The sequence below is a fragment of the Lemur catta genome, chromosome 4 (genome assembly GCF_020740605.2).
Source record: "Lemur catta isolate mLemCat1 chromosome 4, mLemCat1.pri, whole genome shotgun sequence".
In the NCBI taxonomy this organism is placed as follows: Eukaryota; Metazoa; Chordata; class Mammalia; order Primates; family Lemuridae; genus Lemur; species Lemur catta.
The window spans coordinates 108,069,375-108,082,211 of NC_059131.1; the positions used below are offsets into that span (position 1 = coordinate 108,069,375).

Genomic DNA, 12,837 nt, shown 5'->3' on the forward strand with positions numbered 1-12,837 from the left:
TCAAGAGGATTTTGTCATCCTTTACAATAGCAACTTGGTTGAGAATTTAGTAGTGGAATAATCCTTTTCTTCTTTTTCTTCGCCTCCTTACTTCTTTGTCTTTTTATTATGTGAGAGCCCAGTTTTCTAGAAGGAGTTACTTCTGTGTCTAGCTTTGTGGTAATATGTTTAGTTGTCCATAAGTGCCACTAACATCCCTTTAAAAGTTCTCATTTCTCATCTGTGTTTGTAAAAGTTTAATTACAGGAAACATCTCTTCTCTGAGAGTAGTCAAGATTCAAGTACCAGTACCAGTGAACTATCTTGGACCAGTAACCAAAAGAAGAAATCCCTAAAATCATACTCTAGTGGAAAAAAGATAAGAACCAGGAGTAGTATAAGAAGTAAGTTTGGCATATGTCTTTTGAGTCACTTTTCAAATAAATCAGTAGGTATTTATTTTTTAGTATGTGGTAGGAAAAGGTACCAAAGAAATATATGATCATGAGGTCTCTTTCCCTGCTATAATTACATTGGAAAGGCGAAATGAAACATGAAACAGAAGAATATGGGATTAACCAGCAATTAAATATGAGCTATGGATAAATGGAGTAGGAGTTCAGATGAAAGGAATCTGGCATGAGCTGGAATCATCACGAAAATCTGCAAGGAAGAGACGGGTGGGACCTTAGCTGATGCTTGGGAAAAAGCGTAGGATCTGAAGAGGAGACAGGGAAGCGTTATTAGTTAGGAAAAACTACAAGGACAAAACAAGGATATGAGAGTGACATTCGGGGCAGGTCTGGGGCAGAGAATTCATTCTGGGTGGTGAGGAACAAGGTTGAATGATTAGAAAGGGAACTTTAGACATTTGAACATAAGTGGGAGTTGCTTTTTAGTATTTGCATGTTGGAAGGGGGAAAATGAATTTATGTCTTGTAAGTCAACGTATCCAGCATGTATTTGTTTTCTTTCATTTCAGTCTTGCCACTTTTCCCTCTCAGTAGTGGCAGTGACCATGACCACAAGAAAGACCAAGTAAGTAAATTTTATCTTGGCTGTCACATGCCCTGTGGGTTAGACTGCATTTATTTCTCAAATAATTTTTAGGAATACGAGAATAACAAACCATTGGTTTACTGGTATGTGAATCACTGCCAATAGAAACTGCAAGGACTTCTGAACATTTCATATGAATCTTGGGTAAAGATTTCGGCTGTTTTTTCATTGTTCCCAAACGTTGCCAAAGGATGTTTACTATGAATGATGCTAAAAATCTGGGCCAATTTCCTGCAAATATATGCTCTTTTGAATTTACATTTTAAAGTAAACTCATTAAGTTCTTCCCTTAGTTTTGTTTGTTGACATGTCACTTCCAAAGCTTTTAATGATTTAATCATTTATTTCCTTTGTCAGTGGTTGGGATGCCTTTAAGCTTATATAAATATTGAATAAAGCCTCAAAGCTTTCTTAATTTTTCTTCACTTATCCTTTTTGTTACATCAGAGTAGTTAAGAATTTGGTTTTCAGTGTCTGCACTCATTCAAAACCAAATTTTGCCTCTTACTAGCTGAATTACCTCTCTCAGCAGTTGGTTTTTGTTTCTCATCAAATGAGATATATAAGGACTACAGAGTATAGTGCCACATAACCTAGGGATTTTATAAAGGGCAGCTGCTGTGATTCTGAGGGTGTCAACAGCACCCTGCCTGCCCCTGCAGAAATATCGTGCAGCCGGCGCTCCAGCTATAGCTCTGTCTGCTTTCTTGAGTCAGCCTGGGGCATGTTGCCCTCTGTGAATCTAAAGGGCTCTCATGTCCTGTAAGGACAGAGTTAGGCTAAACCTGTGAGCCAGAGTAATCTCTTAACTATTCATTGACCAGTTCAGCCTGAAACAATGAGTTATCAGTTAGAAATGGGCCAAAAGAACAGTTTCTAATAAATACAGCATTTGTCTTAAATAAGCACCAAAGAAACATCACAGCTTCAGAAATCCATAAACGTAGATTGTGCAACTGTCAAGAAGTCTATGCTGATTTTCAATGAGGACATTGCTGGTCTTGTGCAAATATTAGTATTCTAAATACAGTTTTCTCTGTATATGAGAATAATTTGGAGCAGGGATTGGTAAACTTTTTCTGTAAAAGGCCAGATAGTAAAATATTTTAGGCTTTGAGAGCCGTACAGTCTCAGTGGCAACTACTCAGTTCTGCCTTTGTAGCCAGAGGACAGCTATAGACAACATGGAAAGAAATGGATGTGTTGTGTTCCAATAAAACTTTATTTACAAGAACAGGCAGCGGCTGTAGTTTGCTGGCTCCTGATTTAGAGCAGTGGTTCCCAAACATTCATGGTCATCAGAATGACCAGAATGGCTTGCTAAAACACAGATTCCTTAGTCCTATCCCTAGTGTTTTTGATTGAGCAGGTTATAGTTGGGGTTTGCGAATTTGCATTTCTGCCACATTCCCGGGTATTGCTGATGCTCCGGTCTGGGCCACAGTTTGAGAACCACTAATTTAAAGTTATCAATTGAAATATGACCTAATGTTCTTCTGATTCAGGGATCTGTGGTCTTCACATTTATCTTTAAATGGAGTAAATCCAATTTTTAAGTTTCTTAAAAGGATATTGGAAATGTCTTGGGTTGGACAGAGTAGCTCGTGCCTGTAATCCCAGCACTTTGAAAGGCGGAGGTGTGAGGATCACTTGAGCCCAGGAGTTTGAGGCTAGCCTGGGTAACATAGCAAGACCTTGTCTCTACAAAAATAAATAAAAGAAAATGTCTTGGAATTTTTGTTTTAAATGATTATGAATACTAATACTTTAAAAAGGTTCTGTATTTTAGGCTAAACTTCTAAGACCATTACGGAAAGACGTGTCCAGGCAAAATGACACCACGCCTCCGCAAATTTCTGAAACAAAATTCCCAAGTAGTTCTACCTTTTTAACTCTTGAAGATTCTGCGAAAAAAACAGGTACGTGATTTTCTGTCGATTTACACAGAAAAAATTGTATTTTGGGAAAAGTAGTTTGAGATAAACAAAACATTCTTTTTTTAGTATCTATTGAAGAAAGTGTGAAGGTAAGATTGTTCTTTTAATGTCTTTATTAGCAAATGATGGAAGATGTTGTGTTTTAATTTTGCTTTGACATTGGAGATCAGCTTATGTACAAGAATTGCTGGTGTTCTTCCTCTTTTAAAGAAGCAAGACGACTCAAATGATGACCTGTAGCAGGGGATGGTAAACTTTTGTCTGTGAAGGACCGGATAGTAAGTAGTTTTTGTTTTTTGATCCATATAGTTTCTATTGTAGCTCTTCACCTCTCCAGTTATTGCACAAAACTGACCTCAGACAAGATGTAAACCAACAACTGTGGCTGTGTTTCCATAAAATTTTATTTATAAAATCACGTAGCAGACTATATTTGGCTTGGGGGCCAGAGTTTGCCAACTCTTGACTTAGAAGCTTTATCTTAACTCTCATTGTATTTTATTTTAACTGTCTGTATCTTTTAAGTTTATTAAGAGTAGTGATATCGTATTGTTCCCCTTTGTTATTCTGCAGCTTAGCACATTGCCAGGCATACAATGACACTTAGTAAATACTTCACTGACAACTTCTTAGTGGAGCTGCCACTGGAAGAAAAGAAGTAGAGAAAAGAAGTAGAGAAAAGAAAAAAAAAAAGGAGAGAGAAAAATATAGCATTAAAGAGGAAAAGGAAGGAAGACAGCAAGATGGGGGAAAAAGGAACAAAGGGACTACAAAATAGTCAATAAACAGTTAACAAAATGGCAGTAGTAAGTCCTTATCAATAATCACTGTAAACATAGGTGGATTAAATTCTCCTATCAAAAGACACAGAGTGGCTGAATGGATAGAAGAAACAAGATCCAACAGTATGTTGTTTATAAGAGACTCCCTTTAGCCTTAAAGACAAACATAAACTGGAAGTGAAGGAATGGAAAAAGATATTCCCTGCAAATGATAACCAACAGATAGCACAGTTGTTGGCTATGCTTATATCAGACAAAGTAGACTTGCAGTCAAAATCTGTCACAAGAGACAAAGAAGGTTACTGTATGATGATAAAAGGGCTTACTTCATCAAGAGGATGGAGCAATTGTAAATATATATGCACTCAACATTACAGCACCTAAATATATAATGCAAATATTAACAGAACTGAAAAGAGAAATAGACAGCTATAGAAACCTAGTAAAGTTCTTTAACATGCCATTTTCAAAAAGGGATAGATTATGCAGACAGAAAATCAATAAGGAAACAGTGGACTTGAATAATACTGTCGACCAAATGAACCTAACAGACATATGCTGGACGTTCCATTCAACAACGGTGGAACACACATTCTTCTCAAGTGTACATTGAACGTTCTCCAGGATAGATCATATGTTGGGCCACAAAACACATCTTAACAAATTTGATAAGCTTTAAATAATCTGAAATGTCTTTTATGGCCATGAGGGTATGCAACTAGAAATAGTAATAGGAGGAAGACTGGAGAATCCACAAATATGTGGAAATTAAACAACACACTCCTGAATAAACAGTGGATCAAAGAAAAAATCAAAGAGAAATTAAAAAGTATCTTGAGACAAATGAAAACAGAAACACAATATACCAAAACTTATGGGACACAGCAAAAGCAGTGTTATTATAATAATAGGGAATTTTGTGGCAATTAAGTACCTACAGTAAGAAAAAAAAATCTCAAGCAACCTAACTTCACACCTCAGGAACCCGGAAAAGAACAAAGTAAACCCAAAGTCAGCAGAAGGATGGGAATAATAAATATTAGAGCATAAATAAAAGAAATAGTAAAAAGACAACAGAAATGATCAGTGAAACTAAGAGTTGGTTTTTTTGAGAAGATAAACAAAATTGACAAATATTTAGCTAGACTAACCAAGAGATAAAGAGAGAGGACTCAAATAAAATTTGTAAATGGAAAAGGAGATAGTACAACATACACCGCAGGAATACAAAGGATCATAAGACAGTACTATGAACTGGGCAAATTATTCTCCAACAAATTAGAAAGCCTAGAAGAAATGGATGAATTCCTAGAAACAGTCAACCTTCCAAGACTAAATATGAAGAAATTGAAAATCTGAATAATGAGTAAGAAGATTGAATCAGTAATCAAACCTCCCAATAAAGAATAGTCTAAGACTAAATGGCTTCACTGGTGAATTACACCAGGCATTTAAAGAATTAGTACCAATCCTTCTCAAACTCTTCCAAAAAATTGAGGAGGATGGAACACTTCCAAACTCATTTTACAAGGCCAACATTACCTTATTACCAAAGCCAGATACCAATGCTACAAGAAAAGAAAATTACAGGCCAATATTTCTGGTGAAGATAGATGTAACAGCCTCAAAGAATACTGACAAACCATATTCAGCACAGTAGTAGGATCATACATCATGTTCGAGTGGGATTTATCAGTGGGATGCAAGGATGGTTAACATATGCAAATCAATAAATGTGATAAACTACATTAACAGAATGAAGGACAAATTTCATAGAATCATCTCAATAGATACAGAAAAAGCATTTGACAAAATTTAACATGATGTTATGTTTTAAAAAACTCAACAAATTAGGTACAGAAGGTACCTCAACTTGAAGGCCACATATGACAAGCCCACAGCTAACATCCTACTCAATGATGAAAAGCTGAAAGCTTTTCCTCTAAGATCAAGAGTAAGACCAAGGTGCCCACTCTCACCACTTCTGTTCAACATAGTACTGGAAGTCCTAGCCAGAGCAGTTAGGCAAGAAAAGGAATAAAAGGCATCCGGATTTGAGAGGAAGAAGTTAAATTGTCTCTGTTTGCAGATTACATGATCTTATAAATAGAAAACCCTAAAGACTTCACCAAAAAACTGTTAGAATTAAAATAAATGAATTCAGTAAAGTTACAGAATACAAAATCAACAACAACAAAATCAGTTGTGTTTCTAAACACTAACAGTGAACAATATGAAAAAGAAATCAAGAAAATACCATTTACAATAGCTCAGAAAAATACTTAAGAATGTATCTAACCAAGAAGGTGAAAGACCTGTACACTGAAAACATTGATGAAAGAAATTAAAGACATAAAATGGAAAAATAGTCCTCGTGCATGGATTGGAAGAATTAGTATTATTAAAATGTCATATTACTCAGAGCCATCTACAGATTTGATGTAATCTCTATTAAAAGTCCAGTGGCATTTTCCACAAAAATAGAAAAAAACAATCGCCAAATTCATGTGGAACTACAAAAGATTCCTAATAACCAAAGCAATCTTGAGCAAGAACAAAGCCAGAGGCATCACACTTCCTGATTTCAAATTATATTTAACAATTATAGTAATTAACACAAGATGGTCCTGGCATAGAGGCAGACACATAGACCAAGGTAACAGAATAGAGAGTCCAGAAATAACCCACACATCCAATCAATTACTCTTTGATAAGGGCACCAAGAATACATAATGGGGAAAAGAAAGTCTCTTCAATAAATGGTATTGGGAAAACTGGATATCCACGTGCTAAAGAATGAAACCTTTGTCTTACACTGTATACAAAAATTAACTCAACATGGATTAAAGGCTTTAAGATCTGAAACTGTAAAATTACTAGAAGAAAATAGAGGGAAAAAACAACTCCTTGACATTGATCTTGGCAATGATTTTTTGATGACCCCAGAAGCACAGGGAACAGAAGCAAAATAAACCAGTGGGACTACATCAAACTCAAAACCTTGTGCACAGCAAAGAAAACAATAAAAGGGAAAGGCAACCTACACAATGGAAGAAAATTTTTGCAAGCTCTATATTTGATAAGGGGTTAGTATTTAGAATATATCAAGAACTTACACAACTCAATGGCAAGAAAACAATTCAATTAAAAATGGGCAAAGGGCCTGAGTAGAAAGATGTACAAATGACCAATGGGTATATGAAAAGGTGATCAACATTGCTAATTGTTGGAGAAATGCAAATCAAAACCATAATGTGATATCATTCTTGTTAGGATGGCTCTTATCAAAAAGATAAGAGATAACAAGTATTGCCAAGGGTGTGGAGAAAAGGGAACCCTTGTACACTGTTGGTGGGAATATAAATTGGTATACTCATTGTGGAGTACATTATGGAGTTTCCTCAAAAAGTTAAAAATAGAACTATCATGCAGTCCATCAATCCCCCTTCTGAAGGAAATAACATCAGTATCTCAAAGAGAATTTTGTACCCCTATGTTCATTGCAGCATTGCTTATAAGAGCCAAGAAATGAAATCATCACAGATGTTCATCAATGGATAAATGGATGAAGAAATGTGGTGTACACACACATACACACAGAAATATTATTCAGCCATAAAAAAAGGAAAGTCTGTCATTTGTGACAACATGGATGAACCTGGAGAATACTATGCTAAGTGAAATAAACCATACACAGAAAGATAAATACCATGTGATCTCATATGTAGATTCTAAAAATGTCGAACTGATAGAAGCAGAGGGTAGAACAGCGGTTGCCAGGGACTGGGAGGTGGGGTAATGGGAGTTATTAAAGGATACAAACTTGAGTTATAAGATGAACAAGTTCTGGGGATCTAATGTACAGCGTGAGTAGTGATCTGTTAATTAATTTGATGGTGATAATCATTACACTATATATATATATATATATATATATATATTTCAATTCATAAAGAATAAAAGGAAATAAGGAAGGGGTATCTGAGGGAGAGCAGGGAAAGAATCACAAGATTGAGGTTGAAGAATCCTTGCCAATGTAGTTGGGCCAGATGGGCAGCTACTGAAGGTGCTGATCCAGTCGAGGTACCAGGCTATTCATTTTATCTACAGAGCTACAAACCTAATAGGCATCTATGCCCAGAAAGATACAGTCAGTAGTTTTTTGTTTTATTTAGGACTGTGTTTCTTTTTTTTTTTTTTTTTGATGATGAGATTTAATATCTAGAGCGATAGTGAAATGTTACTGCTTCCAGGTTTTACTTGGTGTATTTATTCACTTGAAACTTTTCTAACACTTAGGCCTTCGAGGTCCTCACCCACTAAGCAAGTTCTCTTCCTCAGAGCACTCAGAAGATGAAGAAAATGTATATAAGGCACTACTTAATTGTTGGTAATTCATCTGGTTTTCCAGAATTAATATTAAGGGGTAACACAGCACCACTTGTTTCTTGTTTTGCCATAAAATACATATGTTTGTGGTCTGTTTTGTTTTTAAGATTGTGAACCAAGAGTCATTACTGGAGAGTACTAGCTTCAAACATACGCTGCAAAACTTGGAAGATAGAGGTGAGAGAATAATAAACTCTTTTTCTTACAGAATACAATGAGATCTGATTTTGGCAGGCTGGGCTGTTACATTGGAGCAGATAAAATCACTTTATAGAGTGACTATTGTCAGGCCATGGGTGAGCAGAGGTCCAGGTAGGTGTTCATGCAGGTTAAGAGGAGAAACGGGGGCTTCATTCAGTTCACTCGGGAACCAGAACTGCTTGTGCCAAGGAAAATACAGCCTGAGACCAGAATCCACCAGCTGTTCACACCTCCTCTCCTGTCTCAGAGGAGGGCATGGTGGGGGCACCTAAGGATTTGGTCTAGAGCTTATTCCATCCCCAAGTGTGTAAGTCACTTGCAATTTATAAGAAGTGTTCTGAAAGGTTGTCTGGACAAATTATTAAAACTTCTGAATTCATTTTCTCATAATCACGGTGCTATGAAAGTTTCCAGTCTAGTTCACAGTGTTGTCTATGATAACGGTATATAATGTTGTATAGAATATAACATAATGAATTAATATAACACCTCTCTACTCTTTATGGTGTTTCTTAATTGCGTGTTTTTTCTTTACATTTTAAATTATGTATCAGAAAGATTCAAATAGTTATAAATTGTTTTTCAAATAGTAACACAATAAATATCTACAAATCACCATCCACTTTGCAGATGTTTGCTTTATAATCCTTCTTTAAACTGCCCACATCTCACAAGCTCTTCTGAACATACAGTATTTTTTCAGAACGCACAAGTGGGGAAAAAAAGTAGTGGAATCAAATACAAAATTGATTCCTAGGAATTCTTTGCATATTCTGGACATGAGTCCTTGGTTATATATGTTACAAATATCTTCTGCTTTGTGGTTTGCACTTATCTGTCTGTATTTATAATTGCTGTTTTGATAAAAGGTTTTAATTTTAGTGAATTCTAATTCATCAATCTTTCTTCTGTGGTTAGTCATGTGAAATTCTTTTCTACCAAAAAGTCATATTATCATATATTACTTACTGTTTTAATACATAATGCTGTACATTTCTAAGTACTGCTTTAGGTGAATCCTACATTGTAGGATATAATATATTCTACAATATATAACATTTGTTATTGTTTAGTTTGAAATATTCTTTAATATATAACATTTGTTATTTAGTTTAAAATATTTTCTATTTTTTATTTTGATTTTTTTCATTGATCTAGTGTACTTAAAAGTTAATTCTCAATAATACAGGATTTCTTTAGCTAGAGAACGAAATGTCTTTCCATTGATTTGTATTGTCTGTGTGTTTTATAGAATTTTAAAGTTTTCTCCATGAAGGGCTTATGTATTGTTGATGTTAGTTCCTAGATATTTGTGATTTTGTTATGATTTTGTTACTGTTGTTTTTAAATTTGTTACTGCTAAAGCAGAGAAATGCTTTTGACTGTTATAATCCTGCATCTGACAACCTTCTGGGCTCTTATAATAATTTCTCTGTTGATTCTCTTGGTTCTAAGTTGATGATGCTATTATTTGCAAAAAATAAGAGATTATCTCTCCCCTTCTGCTACTTAGATCTTTTGTTTTCCATTCTTCATAGCATTGGCTAGTATCTTCAGTATATGTTAAACATAGCAGTGAAAGTCTGCATTTTTTTCTTATTTTTAACTTTGTAACAAATGAATCTGAAGTCTCTCCGTTAAGTAAAATATATACTTGCTGTATATTTTTGGTATATAATCTTTACCAAGTTAAAGAATTTCCTTTCCATTCAGAATTTGCTCTGAGTTTTTTTGAATCATAAATAGTATTGAACTTTACGAAATGTGTTTCCTGCATCAACTGAGATAATCAAATGAATTTTCTCCTTTAGTTCATTTTTTTCCTTCCAAATTTATTGAGGTATAGGTGGCAAATAAACATTGTATATATTTAAGGTATGTATTGGTGATGTTTTGATGTCCATATGCATTGTTAAATGATTATAATCAAACTAACGAACATATTCATCACCTCACATAGTTATCTTTTCTGTGTGTGTCGTAATAGTTAAGATCTACTCTCCTAGCAGATTTTAAGTCCATGTACATTATTATTTACTGCAGTCATCATGCTGTGCATTAAGTCTCCAGAACTTACTCATAACTGAAAGTTTGTACCCTTTGACCAATATCTCCCATTTTCTCCACCCACTGGGCCCTAGTAACCACCCTTCTGTGTTAAGTGAAGTAAGACAGACGCAGAAAGACCAACACTGCATGACTGTACTTATATGTGGAATTTTAAAAAGTCAAACGCATAGAAACAAAGAGTAGAGGGGTGGTCTTTTTTGTTTATTAATGTGACAAGTTACACTGATAGGTATTATGTTGTCGAACCACACTTGTGTTCCTGGGATGAACCTCACTTGATCATGGTGCGTTTAAAAAAATATATACTCTTGGGTGTTTTTAGCTCATAATGTATTAATGAGCTTTACATCTACATTCATGAGGAACAGACTTAAGCTTTTCTCCTGCTATCATTGAAATCAGTGTCACAGCAGCCTGTGGAGGGAGGCTGAGCACCTCTCTCTCTGCTTTTCTGGGAAAGTTCATCTACAATAAGGTAACTGTTTCTTAAAAGTTTGGTAGAAATCACCTGTCAAATTACCTGGGAATTTTGGGGATAGGAAGTCTTTATTATAATCATCATCATCATCACCATGATTATTATTATTTGAAACAGGGTCTCACTGTGTCACCTGGGCTAGAGTGAATGGCATCATCATAGCTCACAGCAACCTCAAACTCCTAGGCTCAAGTGATCCTCCTGCCTCAGCCTCCTGGGTAGCTGGGACTGCAGGCATATGTGCCACCATGCCCAGCTAATTTTTCTATTTTTTGTAGAGACATGGGTCTAATTCTTGCTCAGGCTAGTCTCAAATTTCTGACCTCAGCCCCCCAAAGTCCTAGGATTACAGGTGTGAGCCACTGTACCCAGCCTTACTTGTGTTTTAATGTTTACCCTAGAACTTTTGATGTGCTGTGCTTCCAGAACTGAAAGCAAGCAGGGTAATTTTATTTATGGTATAGCATTTTGCCCTCATCTGCCTTCTTAGAGAGGCCCCCAGAATCAGAAAGGAGTTAGGTGCTTAGCTCCTTCATTCCATTCAGTGCTGTGAATGCCTAGTTCAGTGCCTCCCATGTAGAGGCATTCTGTATTTGCCAAGGTAACCGAGTAAGAAACTTATAAAAAACCCAACATTTAATGATGTACTTCTGCATGATTCCATATTTGAATAAGCAATTATACGTGGTCACAAATATTTGTCAATTGGTTTATAGATTTTTAAAATGCATTAATGCATACAAAAGATATTTTAGCAGTTCCCATCAGACTGAGTAATTCAATGGTAAAGAGGGTCCTTAATTTTTCATATTCTCGGCACTTGATAAACGTTGGTAGAATAAACAAAGGACTTGGCAGTGAGGAAGTGCTGTAAATATCACATAGGAGAACTTTTGGTGAAGACGCTATTCTGTTGGCCTTTATCATTCTGTGCCACAGGGTGTCGCTTCAGAGCAATGTTTAAAAAAAATGCCTTAACTTAGGCGACCTGGCTGTTAACCATAGGATTGGTTCTTGTCGAGCGTTAACAATTGTTTTTACCAGAAATATGAGTTTAAAAATGCAGTGTGAACACCAAACTGTGTTCTCTAAAACTTGTGTCTTGGAGGCCACCCCAGACAAGTTCAGAAGCTCCGCAGATTGCCAAAGTCTTCAGTTATCATGGAAATAAAGAAAGCTATGTTCTTGTGAGAGCAAGGACACACCCCCTCTGCCAGCCACCAACAAACACACGGATTTCGCATTCTTTGGAGATGACCGTTACTATGTTTGTGTTCATTTTTGCGATGTTCTCCGTGTGTAGCTTTAACTCTTTTCTGAGAATGCTGAAAAGTGCTGGTTAAAAGAGGTATGCAGTTACCATGGAAACAGAACCTAGCCAAGGACATCACTTAGGACTTGTAGCCTTTCATGACATAGCACGGGTTCCTCTGGAGAGCCATACCTTGGGTACTGGTAAAGCACTGTACCAGCATCGCCACTTCAGAGGAGGGTTCTGTGTGTCAGACTACTTTCACGTCCATGAAGTCATCCGTCTGGATGATCCTAGTTAGTAGGGTCACAAATTCCATATAATTAATTCAAGGGCTGACCAGGTTGTTTATGCTGTGTTCCTGGATTTCTCTTTCTGGTGCATATAACTAGTATCTGTGCTGGCAGATGCCCTGCTTTACCCTGGGTAGTGTATGGATATGATATGTCCAAATTCAAGCCTGTGCTTTGGGCTTTTGCTACAAATTTGCTATAAAGGAGGAAGAAGAAGAAAATAAAATGTCCCAGAAAGGGCAGAACAGTCAGCAAAGAAGGAAATGTAATGGTCATTCATCGGTGCCTAATTGAGGCTATCTGGAATCCCTTCTAAGTGGTTCCTTTGGGCCCTGACTTGGGGTATAGACACCACAGAAGATTCAGGCATGAGTGCTGTTTGCCTTGAGTCTGGAAG

General features: G+C 36.2%; 1 long non-coding RNA gene across 4 annotated transcripts in view; it reads left to right on the forward strand.

The window, feature by feature from the left end:
- Positions 1–339: 339 nt before the first annotated feature.
- LOC123637391 overlaps positions 340–12,837 on the forward strand; it is a 30,873-nt gene continuing 18,375 nt past the window's right edge. For all 4 annotated transcript variants that reach the window (XR_006734831.1, XR_006734833.1, XR_006734832.1 and 1 more), the window contains exons 1-6: positions 340–383; positions 962–1,017; positions 2,828–2,957; positions 3,095–3,253; positions 8,057–8,147; positions 8,254–8,323. This is a non-coding gene — a long non-coding RNA (uncharacterized LOC123637391). The remainder of the gene's footprint in view (positions 384–961; positions 1,018–2,827; positions 2,958–3,094; positions 3,254–8,056; positions 8,148–8,253; positions 8,324–12,837) is intronic.